Below are 11,012 nucleotides of genomic sequence, written 5' to 3'. Positions count from 1 at the left end.
GGGCTGTGCACATTACAGTCTGGCATCATGGCGATGATCTCGGATCGACGCGAATTGTTGCATAACGGGACCACCCCCGCTGGCAGCTTGAAAAATGGCCCCTTGAGGGCCTTGCCTACCTTTGCGGAAGCCCTCGCGGCCTTGCCGGTCCGCTCGACCTCGCCATCGCGACCCACATCAAGCTGGAAAAGCCGCTGGCAGAAGTGGGCATGCACCAGCACTGTGAAGTTGTGATCGAGGCCGGGGCGGAGTCGCATAATGTTAGTCGGGTTCATAAAGAGCCAAGCTAGCCTCCCCTTGCTGTACAACGGGGCGATCCAGCGGCGAATGAAGTCCGCCCCGATCATCTCAAGGGTGAGTCCGGCCTGGGTGAGCCGGAGAATCCTGGTGGTGGCGATGGTGAGCCTCCCATCAGCGGCGTCGACATTGCTCCAGTCGCTGCCATGGACCGGCGGCACTCCGCGGACCTTGCAGAATTCCAGAGGGTTTTCATCTTCAATCCAGCACCACCGACCACGCCATTCCTCCCACCTCTCCTTCACGGCACCGTCCGGGTACGCCCCTTGGATCTTGGGATCCAGGTAACGCAACCGGAGACGGCTCCTCCCGGCTGGATTCGAGGGAAGAAGTAATGGCAGAAGAGCGCCGTGTTGGGCTGCACCCCAGCAAAGCCTTCGCAAAGATGCGCGAAGAAAGCCATGCACGCCACCGCATTCAGAGTAAAATCCAAGAGGCGAAAGCCGAAGGTGTGCATAATGTCGCAGAAGAAATCGGAGAAAGGGGGGCATAACCCGCAAGAAAAGTAATCAACGAAGAAGTGGTACCGATTTGGGGCAGGATCAGCGCAAGTGGCAGGAATGACGCGCGTCGCCGGGTGTCCTGAATCCTCTCCCCCCGTCTTCACTCCCCGTAGGGGCTTGAAGTAGTCCCGGAGCTCTTGAACATCAACCATCGAGGGGAAGAAGAAGGCGGACTTCGTCCGGTCCCCCGACAGCGCGCTCTCCGGCGGCTCCATCGTCCCAGCGCCCTTAGCCACCCCCTTGCCCTTGGCGAATTTGGGAGTCATGGCGACCAAGAAGTTCAGAGTGCTGAGGAAGGGGGATGGCGAAGCAACGACGGCGGGCAACGGAGGAAGCATAGGAAGAGAGGAAACGGCGGCTCCTAGATTGGAAAAGGCACGAGGAAAGAGGAGAAAGTGAGCAGCGCGCCCGCAGTTATTCCTTTCTTATGGGGGAAAAACAACGGGCCGCCTCCTTTCACCTTTACTACGACGTGACGCATGCATGCAGAGCTCAGCCCCAAGCATGCCGCCCACGTCACACATGCCTCCCCACGCCGCGCCACACGCGGGAAGTGTGGGAGGCACAGCGTGCGAAGAAATTTACCGCGGTAAAAACCGCCCCGCCTGCCCGCGCACTGTTTTTGGGCCTAGCCCAACGACGCGATTGCGCTTACATGTGGCCCAGGACCACGGGCTCCTGTCGGTGTACAAAAAGAGGGGTACACTTTTTGTACCCCTATAACTGTGCACGGGCAGTCTGAGCCACGGGCACCACCACACTGACCAAGGCAAGGGAGGTGAGCCAAGGCAAGGCCGAAACTCAGGAGAAGCAGAATGACACCAAGACCAAGACCACAAAGAGCAAAGGGGACGAAGCGGACCCCCCCCCCCGGCAAGATCCTTGCCGGGAGGCGGTTTTAGAAAACCCGGCAAGACCCTTGCCTTGGCAGCTCTCCCAACACCTACGGACTAAGTCACCCTTGAGTCCACTGCCCCCATGGGGCAAGGATTCGGGAGACATCCCCGTGGTGACATGTAGATCTTGGTGAAGACATTCAAGATCAGATACACCCTTTAGAAGATGATGATCCTTGGCGGGATCCCAGCCAAGGAGGACCACAAGGCCCCCGGCAAGAGCCTTGCCGGGGATGACAGGAGGCGCCACGGCAAGACCCTTGCCGGGGCCCCTGCATGGCCCTTGCCAAGAACACCCGTAGGGCCACCATCATGCCCACGCCAATCAAACCTCCACCGCCGTTCGCATGCAGCTGCTGACCCAACCGGCTGGCCAGGCACCTGCGTGGCGGCATGCGGATCTTCGTGGAGACCCACCACTGCGCCACCTCAGCTGCCTGCCTGCCTACATGGCACCGCGGGCGCTGCTGGCCAGGGCGCGTGTCGACACGAGAGGGAGCAGCGACGGACGAGACAGGGCTCTCCCCCGTCCCCGATAAAGCAAGGACACCTGGGCAAGACGCATTAAATGCACCTTGTCATGTAATGTAAGAGATAAACTCACATCACTGTACCTTTTCCACCTCTTGTGTGCCACTGTGGCAACCCCTTTCCTATAAAAGGAGGCCCGAGGCGACCAGTAGGAGGATTCGGCTTTTTGGAGCTCCCCATGCCCCATAGCTAGCTCAAGAACACAGATATACAATCCACCAAAGCAGGAGTAGGGTTTTACGCATCCTTGCGGCCCGAACCTGGATAAACAAACCGTGTGCTATCTGTTTGATCCACTCTTCTCACGACCCTGCGCCCCGCAACCGTAGTAGGGATTCTTGTGATCCCATAGGTGTCATTCCCACCGACAAGTGTACTACATATGATGGTCCCCTTCCCCCCTCTTCACCGCATACTATATGCTCCTGCCGTAATATGTACAACCCAAAATAATACTCAACGATGGTGAAATTAAGTAACCTCTCCCGATGTAGGTGAAAGTTATGCATGCATGCATCAATGATGGCCTCGTGGGCCCATAGATGGAAGCGTCACATGTGAGTGTCCTAGCTAGGATAACCACCGCATGCATGCATGTGGCCCACAGAGGTGTTGTGTGATGTTTGAATAGCTAATTTCACAATTTTGATGTGGCACGTGCCTCGGAAACCCAAAAGTCTCAAAACTGAGTGATGTGTACTTGTTCACAGACGCGTACATATAGTATATATGCTAGTCCCCTCCCACCTCTTCGATGCGTACTATATACCACCATAACTCAAACAAAAAAGATTGTACCTAGGTGTTGTTCGTCAAAGTGATTGACGACGACCTCGCGGGCCCACAGAAAGCGTCTCACGTGAGTATCGAGTGTCGTGGGAGACAACCATCGACTTCATGTGGCCAAAACATATATGTATGAAAGGGTTGTGTAATGTTTTAAATAAAGATTTCACGACTATGATGTGCCACCGGCCTGCCTAGCAAAACGGCCAACCCACACGGTGGATCACAACTCGTAGTGTACTGCGAGCCACCCGCCACCCCCATCGTAACTACGATTCATGTTAAATTAATTATCCCGCGGTGAACATATGTTAACAAAGGAGGGACGTTTTAATTTTGAAAAAATCAAAGATATCATTAAGACGTTTTAGTACATTAATTGATTGATTTTCTGCGGGTATAATGTGCAAAAATCAAATTTGAGCTACATGCACGCGTGACAGTGCACTTAAATGGATTGCAAAAACACATGTGTCTCAGTAGGTGCATGGTTACTCCCCGTGCAACAAATTTCAAACATTGTGAATCTTGATTTTTAAATTCTATTACATCCAAAACATATTTGAAGTTCATGAAACTTATCATGTTTTCATATGGACACCAATACAAAGTGGCATTGTACTTTTCTTTTGTCAAATTTGAGACCAGTTTTGATGTAATATTTATCTAATTACAAACGAGAGATTATTAATAATTGGGAACCAATATCCCAAACGGATTGTTTATTCGAACCGTGAGCGTTAGACCAACAACGGATACGTGCCATGCTTTGGTTAAGCAATAAAGCAGCAGCATTAATCATCCAAATAGAAAAACAATATATGTGCCGCCGTGTGACCCGTGTGCTGTGCGAGCAGGCATGAGTTGATGGGACGCTTGCGACCAGTCCGCCGCGCAGGCAGACGAGGAGGCGTCCATGGAGGTGTGTGAATTGAAGGAGGCGTGCTCGGTGCGCAGTGTCATTGGGAGGCGTGCAAGTAGCTGTGTGAAACTTTGGTGCGCAGGCTCACCAGGCAGGCGAGCCATCGATTTGACCGCCACCCGCCTCTCTCCCACAACTCCCACTACTCCATATTAATGGTGCGCCCGAGCGGCCGCAACCCCCATCCTCGCCACCACACAAAATCCTCACTCCCCGCTTGCATCCTCGATGTCGCTCTTAGTCCTCAAAGTCGTCAGTGTATGAGGATGCCGCTGAAGCGCCCCATCGGAGGGAGTGGCGACGTCGGGGCTGCTAAAGCACCGGATCACGGCGTGAAGATGGAGACAGAGGATGTCGTCACCGCCGACGAGTTATTGCTGGACCCTGACATCGTCGACGACATTGAGCTTCCACAGCCGGAGGCGGAGTTCCACATCGACTTTGGTGACGACTCCGGCGACGACTCCGACGATGACGGACAGCTGGTTAGTCATCTATACCCATTTATGTGTCAAATAAATCATAGGGTTTCTCTGGTTACTCCTGCCTCCCCCTTTTTGGAATAGAAATCCTATGGTTATGTTCTCCCAATCAATGATATCTCAGTAAGTTTCGTTAGATCCGTGTAGTGTATTGATTATTTGAATGGTACACGTGATAAGTGATTAGTTGTTTCATCTGTGCAAATGATTTGTTGTAGTAATCCGACTAGGGTTAGTGTTCGTGCTAATAATTCCTAGCCAGGACTTGACAATCAATTTTGAATGACCTACATATGTTTGTGCCATTATTTTCTTCAAGATTGGTCTATACATAGACGACTATGCTTAAAAATCGAACCATAATCTCTGGATATGTATAAATAAATAGACATAAATGCCTAATCCTACTTCATGGCATGTAATCATTGATTTGATACCAAATTTGTTTATTATTTGTATAGGTGCTGTCTGACGATGTGGACAACGAGGATGAAGATGTACAGAGGAGGTACAAGAGGCAAATCCCGTGGGAGCTTTATGCGGGAATGCATAATAGGCGTATTAGGACATGGAATGGTGGCTATCGATGACCATTTTGCAACCATAAGCTTCATGACGTGTATCTAAGTGTTCTAGCGCACACAAGAGGATGGGCCGTTGGCTCCTTCAAGTAGAAGTATTCTCACATGCTGGCGCACGGCGCATACGCCGAGTACCTGGAGAAGCTTCAGGATCATGCCGGCATGTGAGATGAGATGTGGGATGGATCGAACTATGTACGCTTGATTATGCTTAATGACGGTTGAACTATGTACCTATGGTTGAACTATTCTTATGTTTGTGTACGCTTATTATCTATGTCTGAGTATGTTTAATCTATGTTTACTTATGTCTAACCATGGGATATGGATGCAACTAGTTCGGTTGATGGAATGCACCTCCGTCTTGGTTTATTGGTATCGTTTGTAATTTGTGTTAAGTTTTGACCAAAGGTTTAACTAACAAAATGTTAGTGCAGGTCAGCAAAAATTATATCGTTGGATGGGTATTTGAGCATAGTATTCAATGATATAATTTTTGGTGACATGCATAAACATTTCTTAGTTAAGTATTTGGTCAAAATTTGGTAAAAAATACAAAGGGGACCAATAAACCAGGACGAAGGTAGTACGTCAATCACACACGGTTTCCAAAATTGGAACCATGTGCAATGACTTTCATTTGCCTGTTGCGTAATCGTTTGTGTTGTTATCGGTCTCCGCACATGTTTCCGATTACAGACCTGTTTGCCGCGTATCACACACATCTTGTTAAGTTGAACCGTTTCTGTTCTCATGTCTCAACGCAAATAGTTCATCCGAGTGAACCACATGCCGTATATCGCACACACCTTTGATCTGGCTGACCGTTTCTTTTGTGTTGCCTAATCACAAACAATTCATCCGAGTGAACCGTATGATGTATATCGCACACACCTTCATCTGGTTGCCCGTTTCTTTTGTTCCTCCTCATCGCAAACAGTTAATTGAGCTGAACTGTATGCGCTCCATCGCAAACATTTTGCACCTTTTGACGGGTTTTTTACACCACCGTTTGCGATTATGGCATCACACACAGTTTCGTCGAAGGGTCTCTGATCGTAGTGTTGCATTAGCTGCATCCTACAGTAGTGCTGGGTACTTGAGGTACCGTGGGTCATGGCAGACATGGGATTTCCTCAGATCTTGTGGGTAAAGTGTGCAACCTCTGCAAAGTGTCAAACTATTCGAATGGCCGTGTCCTTGGTCAAGGACAGTTGAATAACCACTCTTGGGCTATGTCCTTTGTTTACCAAACTAGCTCTACAAGTAAGTTTGAATGGCCGTGTTTGTGATGCATGATTTACAAGTTATTAGGACAAGTCATTGCAGTTAAATTAGCTTTTAGCAAAATTACCCACGTAGAGTTATATCATGCATTGTTGTACCTTTGTCCAAAACATGGGTTGCTTGCGAGTACATTCAAAGGTACTCATTGGATTGTCCTTGGCTATTTACTTGGCCAGGCCTGGAAGAGCGGGAATATGAAGAAGAGTTCTTTGGTGACGAACATGCGAGCTAGGACGCTTTCCCAGTCAAAATGGTTGTAGGGTTAAGGCAGATGGCATGGGTCCAAGTTGTCGAAGAAGATTTCCGCTGCGATGATATACTCAAAACTTGACCATAATGTATGGACGTAAGACTCTTGGTACTCAGTTTCTGTCTGTTCATTGAGCATTGGTCTCTAGGATCACTGTACACGTGCATTTGGTGGGTTCGACTGCATAAGTAGGGGTCCCTACAGAGATGGTGTCTGAGCCATCCTGACTGTAGGAAGCCTTAGTTAGCAGGGTTGTTAGTTAGGCTAAAACTATTTCCAAAACTACCACTAACTTTTAAACACTAACTATACTTCTCTTCCCTTCTGTAGTGTTCAAAACGTAAGATATATTTTCCTATTAATCTCTCCCCCTTCAAATTTTTTAGAAATGGTCGCTAGTACCCTTATGCCCCTGACCACTGGATTCCTTGTAATCCTCATGGATAACCTAGAAGGAAGACGCCTTGCCAGACCTTCACCCATATCTTCTGAATAGAAGTTTGGCGACACCACGACAAGACAGACGATACCTTCTCAAGGAATGAGGAAACCAAGACTCAGAAGATGGTGACACCATTGACATTACCCCCGGATAATGCAACCTTGTCCTACGATGATCAGGGTATAAGATATGCAAGATCATGATATACATCACTAATAGAGCAACCTTGTCCTTACTGATGTTGTATCGACAACCACAGGTGGATGAGAACCTCGCCATTTGGTCTGTCTCACTATAGTGAGCAGGAAAACGGTTCTTTGCATCCCCCCTCTTGTTGCCGATGATGTCATCAATGTAGCCGACATTTTGGGACTCTAGCATGCCTTGTGAATATCATTACATAAAGGATTGCCTACCTGGTACCGTCGAAGCATTAGAAGGCAAAAGGGGTCGTCATGATTAAGAAGACAAGAGAAGGCCGAGTCAATACCATCTACGAGGAACCACCTTCACCCTGTCAGCTCATCAGGTGAGACGTTGTCAAAGATTCTTCAGGCTCAACCTGAATCGTTTCATCGAACAACTACAAGAGACGTAGTGACACGTGAGGATGCCCCAGAAGACTGCACATCCTTCCCTCCGAGACACAGAGCAAAGCACGACTACTGAGTCCGAGAACCCCTAGGATAGGATGGGTGTCGCGGGAAAGCACGACCACCAATGGGACCAAGGGTCCCTTGCTGGTTCGGGAGGGGGGACATCACATTGCACAAAGAGCAGAAGAGCGCGGGGTAGCACGACACAGATCACACGAGCGATTTTACCCAGGTTTGGTCCGCCGTGAGGCGTAAAACCATACTCCTGCTTTGGTGGATTCATGGTGGAAAAGTGGTGGTGGTCGTAGTGCGCTTACCCGACAGGGTTGCCTTGGGTCGAAACAGCTACGAGCGTATGAAATATGAGGGCGTGGATTCACTAATCCAGGGTCCAACCCTTTCTAAGGTTGCCTCGGGCCTCCTTTTATAGGTTAAGGGGTCACCACAGTGGCAAATCAGTCATTACACACTGATAAGATAGCCAACAGTGCTATCATACCTAACTCTATAGGATGATAGAGCGCATTAAATGCGCCACTCGACGTCACATCATCGTCTACCCGGCAAGCCTTACCGCGCAGCTTTTCTAGTTTTGCGCCTGCTTGCTTGACATGTCGTAGGACGGGTGTCATCTGTGGATATTCCCTGTAGAAAGAGGCCGCCCTGTGGCAGATGGCTGCCAGTTAGTCACTTTGCGCCTTGACACCACACTGATAGACGACATGCGTCATGGTGAAGTGGGTTAGTGAGGTGGTTGCATCTCCGTTAGCCCGGCAGGCACTGCCAGGGGAGTCTTGGAGGTCTTCTTTCGGTGGTGATCCCGTCCTTGCTGGGCTCACCTGCACGGCAAGGGAGGCGTTTCTCCTGGTGGTTTCTTACTTCCCTTGCTTGGCCTTGGTCCTCTTGATCTGCATGTTGGACTTCCAAGAATCTTGTTTGCTTGTACTTTGGCCTGTCCTTGGTGATGTAACCTTGCTCCCGTGCCTGTACACAGTCAGGGCAGCAGACCCAGGGTTTGTTGCACCGACAAAAGCCCCTGGTGTAACACCCACAATGCGGCTATATCTCCCACGTGTCGGGGCACGGCTTAGAGGCATGGCCGCATGGTAGGCATGTCGCAAGAGGGGTAATCTTTACACATCCAATGTACTAAATAAGAAAGGGATAAAGAGTCGCCTTACAATTGCCACTTCACACAATACATAAATAGTCATACATCATCCAGAATACAATCAAGGTCTGACTATAGAACCAAAACCACTTAATGCTAAATCCACGATCGTCCCAACTAGGCTCCTCTACTAATCATCCACAAAAGAAACATAGTGACAACCCGAATCCTCGTCGAACTCCCACCTGAGTTCGGTAGCGTCCCCTACACTCGCATCATCGGCACCTGCATCTGTTTGGAAGTATCTGTGAGTCACGGGGACTCAACAATATCACACCCGCGAGATCAAGACTATTTAAGCTTAAGGGTAGTAAAAGGGTAGTGAGGTGGAGCTGCAACAAGCACTAGCATATATGGTGGCTAACTTACGAAAATGAGAGCGAGAATAGAAGCAATGCACGGTCGAGAAGCTATAAGTGATCAAGAAGTGATCCTGAAGCTACTTACGTTCAAGCATAACACGAGACCGTGCTCTCTTCCCGGACTCCACCGAAAAGAGACCATCACGGCTACACACGCGGTTGATTCATTTTAATTAAGTGTCAAGTTCTCTACAACCGGATATTAAGAAATTCCCATCTGCCCATAACCGCGGGCATGACTTTCGAAAGTTCAAAACCCTGCAGGGGTGTCCCAACTTAGCCCATCACAAGCTCTCACGGTCAACGAAGGATATTCCTTCTCCCAGGAGGACCCGATCAGACTCGGAATCCCGGTTACAAGACATTTCGACAATGGTAAAACAAGACCAGCAAAGCCGCTCGATGTGCCAAAAAATCCCGATAGGATTCACACGTATCTCATTCTCAGGGCACACCACTTAGCGTCTGCAAACGACATGTACTCGACAGACTTCAAGCGAAAGCCGACCTGGGTGTAGACCATGACCTGGCTAACCACACAAGTCGCTAGTACAGGTTTATCGCCTATTCAGGTTCCATCCACAGGGAGTCCGGCCGACTTTTTCACATACGGCCCCGAACTCTGTGTACAGGGTTCCACGACACTAAACGGGCGCCCGGCATACCCGGCCACGTGCCTACCATATCACAGCCCACCCCTCGGGTTAGCACTGCGCACGACCTCCAGCATACTACAAACACCAGAAACTACTTGCAACTCCTGGACAGAGGACAGGGGCGGTTAATAAGTTGAGCGGGGTCATATTCAGGGCCCAACATGTGGCAGTAGCTGTTCACGGATCACAAACAGAGATCTCAGTTCCTAAGGATGGCTTCAATGAGACAACCCACATGTACTCCTACATGGCCTCTCACCGCTACCTTTACCAAATCGTGTTCACACACTTAGCTCATACACAGTAGGACATGTTCACCACTTTCCAATTCATCCCCGATGAATTAGACCTGACTCAACTCTAAGCAGTAGCAGGCATGACAAACAAGCATGAATGAGTAGGCACATCAGGGCTCAAACAACTCCTACTCATGCTAGTGGGTTTCATCTATTTACTATGGCAATGACAGGTCATGCAAAGGAAAGGTGTTCAACTACCGCAGCATGTAATAGTTGAATCGTTATTGTCCTAATGCAGTAAAAGAGAGAAGGAGCGAGAGAGTGGGATTATATCAGAATGAACAAGGGGGTTCTGCTTGCCTAGAACTTCCGAAGATAGTATAACTCTTCATCGGTGTCATCGAACTCATCGTCGGAACTACGTCCACTGAGAGGGGACAAATACCGAGAAACAGAGAAAAACACAATCAATGCAATGCAACAATATGATTCATGAATGTGGCATGGCAATATGATGTTCACTGAGCTAATGCAACTAGCAACACAATTAAATGAAGTTGGTTTGAACCCAAGGTTCAAATTCAAACTCCACATGTGGTTATTTAAATGACATTCATTTGATTGGTCCTAAATAGCAGCTATAAGTTGTTCTAACAAGCATGAAAACAGTACATATGGATAGATTGGATTTTTCTGATCATTTTTCATATATAAATCTTAGCATTTGGATTTATAGATTAATTTCTATGAATTTTAGAAGTTTAAACCATTTCTGGAATTTCCTGGATTAGAAAAAATCCAAAAAATGATTAACTGCGTCAAGGTGATGTCAGCAGGTCAACTAGGCCGTCCAGGTCAAACCTGACCAGTGGGGCCTACTGGTCAGTGACTCAGTTGGTTAACTGAGTTAATTAGCGCTAAACTAACCCTAACAAAATGTCAGCAGGGCTGGGCTCACATGTTAGTGGCTCAACTAATTAACTAAGTTAATTAACGCTAATTTATCTAGCA

This window comes from Triticum dicoccoides, chromosome 4A (genome assembly GCF_002162155.2).
Source record: "Triticum dicoccoides isolate Atlit2015 ecotype Zavitan chromosome 4A, WEW_v2.0, whole genome shotgun sequence".
Taxonomy (NCBI): Eukaryota; Viridiplantae; Streptophyta; class Magnoliopsida; order Poales; family Poaceae; genus Triticum; species Triticum dicoccoides.
This window is presented reverse-complemented; position numbering follows the sequence as displayed.